Raw genomic sequence first — 8,469 nt, 5'->3', positions numbered from 1 at the left:
CCACTCAAGATGTAATATCACCACCTGGCCACAAGATGTCTCAGTAAACCATGAAACCCAACCAGCCACTATGAATCTAGAAAAATATCAATATAGTATTAATTATCCTGCATACTATTAAGCTTTGGACTACAGCTCAGACTCAAACAAGATTGCTGCGTAGCTTATATGTTTTCAGACAAAGTTTGAGTTATTTCAGATTATGCCTACCCATGTGGTGTAGTATTTCCTTCTGGTTATATTCCGCCTACCATTGTAGTAATACCGAATGCATTGGTTGATATTATAGTAGTTGCATTGGTTGACATCACAACACAAGTCAATACTAGGGGTGTTTTACAGTAGTCTGCCCTCCCCCAGATTCATTTACGCATTGCACTGAGTAAATAGGCATTAGTGCACAATGTTGACTGTAACCTCTGCCAGGCCTGACAACATCATATTCAGAGCCTCTGGTTTTAACAGAAAGTTTGTGGTGGAAGAGGCTCAGAGCGCTGAAGGTCCCAGGGGGTCTCTGAAATGGGCCTTGGCTGGACAGAGCAGACAGTGGCTGGAGGGAGGTCTGAACCAAGCCTCCAAGAGTGACGCTCCATACGTGTTTGCACTGACCTAAGAGATGGTGGGTGCATACTGCAGTTTAATCCCAGTTGGTGTTATAACTGTATGTGATTTATAAAAATGACCAAGTCTGAATAAATGAATGCATGTGTAACGGCTCTCGTTGGTGGTAGGAAGAGTAGACCAAAGCACAGCGTGGAAAGTGTTCATGATTTTAATTTTAAAAAACGCTTAAACAAAATAACGAAAACGAAAATGCACAGTTCTGTCAGGCAACAGTAACTAAACAGAAAACAAGATCCCACAACCTAATGGTGGGAAAAAGGGTTGCCTAAGTATGATCCCTAATCAGAGACAACGATAGACAGCTGCCTCTGATTGGGAACCACACTCGGCCAAAAACAAAGAAACAGAAAACATCAAATTTCCCACCCGAGTCACACCCTGACCTAACCAAACATAGAGAATAATAAGGATCTCTAAGGTCAGGGCGTGACAGCATGGATGAATTAATAAATAATCCACTTACTCTATGAATTAATCCCGCTGCCTTGTGGGATCAGTAACAGTGCAAACTGGTCTTACAACGCAAATGTTTCCAAACTGTATGATCAGTCTAAATGCTTACTTTATTAAGCTACTATGATTCACTGTAAATGTGGGTGTTTTAACCAGAGAATGCATTCAGGATAACTTTGATCTCAGTTTCCAGGTAAGCCAGAGCTATTAAAGGACTGAAGTTGAAATAATCACAGCTGGTGTTTCCGAAGCAGACTTATGGGCCATCATGTGCCAACAAAGACTGGTTGTTCTCAACTGTGTGGGGCCAGTTATAATGAGTGTTGTTGTTGTTGAGACCTGGGAGGAAGGAGGCGTCTGGTTGGCCTCTCACAGCTGTGGGCCTGAGTTGTCATTCGTCCAGACTCCCAAGGTACTCCTGTCCCCAATGATAATTGGAAAACTGTCGCTGCGCATTAAGCTTGTTAGGAATATGCTGACTGTGTAGCTGTGTCCTGGGTACTGCAGTACATTACAGTAGACTCTGCTCTATCAGTATGTATGGACCATAATAATATGTTGGCAAAAGCAAACATATGGGAATTATATAAGGAGATGATGGTATACTTTTGACTTTTGATAAGGTGATGACGTGTTGATGATTAACGCACACACACATGTACACGTAGCGCAAGAATGAAAGCAGGTGATACTCGTGACTGGCGACTTGCAGGCACCTAGGCCCAGCGTGATGACTCAATCACAATTTATGACATTGTTTGGATGTCTGAGCATCACGTCGGGGTTATCACTTACTGTAGTGGGGTATTATTGGATATATATTATATTATAAATATCTCATATGTGACCCGGAATAAGACTATGCAATTAGCCTATTAAAATGTTTATCTGACTCCATAAAGATGATTTAGCATTATGCAAGAGACCATAGTTGAGTTACACTAATAGGCTATCATGAAATGTCGGGGAATGGAATTCTGAATACAAGTGTATTTCATTACTTTGTAAAATGAATGATTACATTCACAAGGCAGAAAGCTTAAGCTACAAAGCATTAATAAAGGTATTATTCTAAGCATGATCAGAGAGGGAGAGAGAGTGCGATGGTCCATAGCTTATGGGAGAGAGAGAGTGCCATGGCCCATAGCTTATGGGAGAGAGAGTGTGTAGGTATCTCACCAGCACAGATCAGGAACAAAAAAGAGAAAGAGACAATGAACCTAAGACCCTTTTATAACATCTGAGTTGTTTGCATTCAAAATCTGAGTAGTTACTAGCATTACTGTAAAATTAACCTTGAATCAGATATCAGACCTACAGACCTGTAAAGCCAACAGAACCTTTGCTACCCAGAGGTGTGACAATGGGGGTTTGTGAAATCAACACAGAGAAGGCTAAATTCCTGAACACAACACAGAAGAATCTGAGCATACAATTGATGAGAGTCACTTCGGGGGCTGGGCCACACACACGCCGATACCCCTATTAACACCAAATCTTATTGAGTCCCCTTTTCTTGTCTCCCCAGTACAGTTTATGGTGAGTCAGTGGTCAGGGCCAGTATAGACTTCAGTGGAGAAGCTCAGGTAGAGTATCGTTAAACAACACCATCATTTCAGCTGTTCGTTTTTATGGTTCTATTAGCTGCCTTTACTAGCCCTCAGAACCTGGTTCTTTTCTAGGTTTCTTCCTTGGTTCCTGCCTTTCTAGGGAGTTTTTCCTAGCCACCGTGCTTCTACACCTGCATTGCTTGCTGTTTGGGGTTATAGGCTCGTCAGAGCTGCTAGGAGTACTGGGTGGATGGAGTCAAGCGCAGAGAGCAGGTTTCAAGAAAGTGGATTTATTTTCCAATACACAGGGAAAACGATCATGCCCTAAAACACACTGGGGCGCATGAAAAGAGAGTCCCAAAAACACCGGACTAAACTGTTCCGAGAAAATAACAAAATCCACATCACAATCCAACACCAAATAACAGAATACAAGCCCGCACAACAGCCAGCGGGCTACCTGCCCTTAAATAGCCTACCCACCAAACTAAACTCAAAACAGGTGCACCCAATCAGCCCAAACTAACAGAAACAAAAAGAAAAGAATCGATGGCAGCTAGTAGGCCGGTGACGACCACCGAGCGCCGCCCGAACAGGAAGAGGCACCATCCTCAGCGGGATTCGTGACAAGGCTGGGTTTCTGTATAAGCACTTTGTGACATCAGCTGATGTAAAAAGGGCTTTATTCATTTGTTAGTTTGATTGATAGCCTCTAACACCAACCTAGTTTTATTACTGTCTACGAAAGGTATCACACTTCACACAGACAAGGACAGTATGAGCTTTATGCAACATAGTCTGGTTAAAAGTAGTGTACTACATAGGAAAGATGGTGCTATTTAGGATGCATTCCATATCTCTCTACCAGATCGATTGGCATAGTGTTTGTATGGTAGTGTTGTGTTACGGTCCATAGTTCCTGGAGAGAATGCAGCTGGACCAGCTCAGCAGAGCGCTGTGATTGGCAGCTGTGGATTTGACTCCATCCCAGCTGACATGAGCATCCTGTACACCAGGGACCAGTTTAAAGGTAGAGAGCTGCCCTGTTAGTTGTGTTCGTGAATGTTTTTGTTTATTGAGAACAACACAGTTGTTTGTGTCTGCGTGTTTGTACCGGCAGACATCAATTACAGCACCATTTTGGCAAAGAAGATGTTTTTGTTTTTAGCTGCATTTCAAACAGTCACTATGAACTCACTGCATCAGTACTCTTGTTGGTTTCCAGAGGTTTCTATCTGTGTACTAGTTCAGTCTTTCCTTCAGCAAAGGACACATAATAATCCCGTGTCATATCTGTTAATAGGAACACTAACAGCTGTGCGGTAAACAGCTCTCACTTCCTATTTCCTACATATGCCTTATGGGAAATGTAGTCTTATGTTAAAGTATTTAAAGTTCACTTAAAAATCAAAGCTTGTAAGCTGTTTTAGATCTCATGTTGAGATGAGTCCAAGGTCCACATCATATTTTGTAGATCCAGCTATTTGCCTGAAGGAAAGCGAACTATAGGCACCGACTATTTCATCATTTTGTTCGACACACCAAATGGCATGGGATGTGGTCTCATAAACCACTTTTGGGGTCTGAAGATATCAGCCAAACTTTCATTTAGGGGTGGACTATCCCTTAAAATATGTTTGTTGCCATGGGGAATTCTGACAGACTGAATTTTTGAAATGAAGTATCTCTTTAACAGTTTGTTGTGATGGTGACCTATCTAAAGAGATGTTCCTTCCTTCCCTGTAGGGAGGCTATGACATGGAAGTCAGCCATCTACGGCTTTGCAGACAGCGGCTCCCTGAGAAAGCTGAGGAAGAAATTTGGCCACCAACCTCTCCCCATCGTAGGAACCAAAGTCAAGAAGAGGTATTGGCAAGTCTCTGATGTACAGACTGTCTGTGTTTACTGCATTCCCATTCAAAGTAATGGCATTTTGTTGGTATGGGACAGTCGGTTCTTGGCAATGCTGAAGTGGATTTAGAGGACAAGTCTATAGATGAATAGATGAAATTAGATGAAATTAGATGAAATTAGTTAATGGCATCTGTCTGTGTGGAATTCTGTGGGTGATGGTGCAAATCGAGAGTGTATTTGGAAGTACAATGACTGTGTGTGTGTGTGTGTGTGTGTGTGTGTGTGTGTGTGTGTGTGTGTGTGTGTGTGTGTGTGTGTGTGTGTGTGTGTGTGTGTGTGTGTGTGTGTGTGTGTGTGCGCGTATGCCTGTGAATGTGCGTGTGTATGTGTGTGTGTGTGTATCCCTCAGGGCTAGCCTGTTCTTCAGTAAGCAGATTGTCCAGCTGCCATATCCTTCATTGCCTCAGACCCATGGCTGGTCAGGAGATCCCAGCGCTTCCTGTATGAGGAGGAGTCAACGTTAAGATGTAACACAACAACAAACCTTGGCCCTCTGGACCTGACCGTGTCTGCCTGCATTCAATTACTCAATAGTGCTACATTGTTGTCTTGCTGATGAGTAGCTGTTTTGACCAGTTTTACCAAGGCAGAAATGGACTGGTAACCTGGCTACCCCTTCTTTAGCCAGTATTTTATCCATCATGGCTACCCAACCTATTCAATACCAAGCCCACTGTTGAAGCCCATCTACTGCTGCATACTGTACCCACTTAGGTAGGTGGTTCTCTGTAGCTCAGTTGGTCGAGTATGGTGCTTGCAGCGCCAGGTTAGTGTGTTTGATTCCCGGGACCACCAGTATCTAAAATGTATGCACGCAGGACTGTAATTCATGAGATAAAATTGTCCGCTTAATGGCATGTCTTATTATATTATAGGTAGAACTCCTGTCATGTCCATAGTCTACCTCGGTATCTTCATCTCTCTCCCCTTCCCTGCTTTCACTACAGCTAATTAGGTCAAGCAACAGTGACCGTCCACATATTTTTTAAATTACTAGCTTCTGATGAAACTACTGTTTCTGGTGAAGCCTCATTTATTCACAAACATCCAATATGGAGAGAAAAAAGATTGTTAACTACCCGTGTCTTTCTTCATGTGGAGAGAGCTAGATGATAATGAGTCATACAGCAGTCTCAAGTGATTCATCATATTTCTCTCCTCATTATGTCTGTGGGGTGTCTCACCACTGGTTCTGGACAACAATGCTGCACTAGGGAATATAATGCCTGTGATGTGTCCTAACTCTACTGTACCTTTCACCTGGCATCAGTAGCTTACAGGAACATACAGGTGTTAAATGTTATTCATATATGTTCTCCCTCCCTCCCTCCCTCCCTCCCTCCCTCCCTCCCTCCCTCCCTCCCTCCCTCCCTCCCTCCCTGCCTGCTGTTTTGGTTCCTTGGGAAGTTCGGCCCGGGAAAGAAGCTCCTATACTCTACATACTGCACTACTTCTGACCAGGGCCTAACACCCTATTCATTACAGTACATAGTGCATTACTTCTGACCAGGGCCTAACACCCTATTCATTACAGTACATACTGCACTACTTCTGACCAGGGCCTAACACCCTATTCATTACAGTACATAGTGCACTACTTCTGACCAGGGCCTAACACCCTATTCATTACAGTACATAGTGCATTACTTCTGACCAGGGCCTAACACCCTATTCATTACAGTACATAGTGCATTACTTCTGACCAGGGCCTAACACCCTATTCATTACAGTACATAGTGCACTACTTCTGACCAGGGCCTAACACCCTATTCATTACAGTACATAGTGCACTACTTCTGACCAGGGCCTAACACCCTATTCATTACAGTACATAGTGCACTACTTCTGACCAGGGCCTAACACCCTATTCATTACAGTACATAGTGCACTACTTCTGACCAGGGCCTAACACCCTATTCATTACAGTACATAGTGCACTACTTCTGACCAGGGCCTAACACCGTATTCATTACAGTACATAGTGCACTACTTCTGACCAGGGCCTAACACCGTATTCATTACAGTACATAGTGCACTACTTCTGACCAGGGCCTAACACCCTATTCATTACAGTACATAGTGCACAACTTCTGACCAGGGCCTAACACCCTATTCATTACAGTACATAGTGCACTACTTCTGAGTCCATATTGGCACATACAGTGCATTTTTCCACATTAGAAGTGTGTGGTAATTAGCTTAATCAGGTAGCTTGGTTACCAATCTTGCAAAAGAAAGGGACAGTCACAGTTGGTTGGCCATATTAAGGGCAGTGAAAGAAGGGCAGAGTAGAGAGACGAGACAAATGAATAGCCTCCTCTTCATTGAACTGTGAGCCCCTCGCTGAGCCGACCTCTATAGCTGTCAGATCTGTGTGAATATAGCACACAGTTACTGTACTGGAAAACGATAACAAGAAGAAATGATCTGTATTGGACATTAAGGTAATGAGCTAAATTTTCCAGTTAATTGGTTGATTTTTCTGCTCCTCAGTTTCCAGAGTTCTCATTTGGCGTGTTCACCAAGGCTGGACCCAGCAGGAAGCAGGCGCTGTAGTCCACTCAGGCCCGATGAGACATTTATATGAATGGTCCAGTCAGCCATGTGTCTAGTGAGAAGAACCGCCATAAATGTTTTATGCTTATTCAAATTTTGGATGCAGCTATTGTAGACTGTTGATTAGATAACTATAAACATATTTTATTCATATTATTATTTAAAATAAGGCAGTGTATTAATTTGATCAGTTTATGGAAGTGGAGGCTAGCAGTCACAACTTTGAGTGCTCCCTATCACTCCTCCAGCAGATGGAGGGAAGATCTTTCAGTCTGATTTTCAGTTCTGATTTTCAGATTTTCAATGATTTTCAGGTATGGTTATGCTGAGGCTCTGCACCCCTCAGGGAAGACCCAACGCTCGGATCTGTACCCAGAAACATGGAGCAGGTTGGCTCAGTCTCTGGGTGATGTGTTGGTTTGGTTTGCTAGTAATGCAGGTCAGGGTTGTGTCTGTTCATGGTCTGTCCACACAGTTTTCTGCTTATTATTATCTACATCTTGATTATCATTGGTACACATAATTTGTGTTGATTTACTATGTTGACTTTGATTGGTCCACAGAGCCTGGCCATGTAGCCACGCCTGTCGCTATGGTACAGGCAGCTATCACAATTCTGAATGAACCACAATTCCTTCTATCAAGTATGTCTCTCTCATGACATTGTAAAGGTAGATACACGCTAATGTAAACAGATGCAGGACCGAGAAGTAAACCTTGTGCTGTGGTTAACAGAGGAGGAGTGTACATGCAGTCCAGGAGCAGCGTTTTCCAGGACCACTCTCATCAACCGCCTCAGCAGACATGGCCTCGTCTTCTCAGTGAAGAGATTTTAAAGAGAAATGGCACCCTATTTGCTATAGAGTAGTGCACTATGTAGGGAATCGGGTGCCGTTTGTGACATAGCCAGGGTCTGAGATTAAGACTCCTGTTTCCAATCCCAAATGGACTCCCACAACTAGGACTTATGACTTTTGTTTGGCTGCTAAATTCTGGTGCATTTCCTGCTTCTGGTGGGGGGGGGGGGGGCATTTCTTGTAGATCTGAGAGGTTTGATTTGGACTGTTTATTTTGTTTTGCAATATTGAAATTGGTGATAGCTCCACTTAGCCCTGTGATGGGCTAAGTGTGTTCACCATATTGCTTATACACCCATCCAGTCCATCTAGATCCACAGTTCCATTGGGTAGAGCTGAGTGGGTGCTGAGCAATACTCTAACCCCCATCACCCCTAGTCCCAACAGCTGTCCGTGTATCAAGAGCTTTACACAGTGACTGCTGTGGTCTATGTTAGAGGAAATACTGAACGTCAATATTAGGCCAAATGGACGAACCTCATCCATTTAAAGTAGTATCTGGTTCCCCTCAAGGC

General features: G+C 43.3%; 1 pseudogene; it reads left to right on the top strand.

Moving 5' to 3' along the window:
* The first annotated feature begins 403 nt into the window (after positions 1 to 403).
* Positions 404 to 7,097, top strand: LOC129825665 (saccharopine dehydrogenase-like oxidoreductase; annotated as a pseudogene).
* The last annotated feature ends 1,372 nt before the right edge of the window (positions 7,098 to 8,469 follow it).

This window comes from Salvelinus fontinalis, chromosome 27, assembly GCF_029448725.1.
Source record: "Salvelinus fontinalis isolate EN_2023a chromosome 27, ASM2944872v1, whole genome shotgun sequence".
Lineage (NCBI taxonomy): Eukaryota > Metazoa > Chordata > Actinopteri > Salmoniformes > Salmonidae > Salvelinus > Salvelinus fontinalis.
Note: the sequence above shows the minus strand (reverse complement) of the source record. Positions and strands in the feature narration are given on the sequence as shown.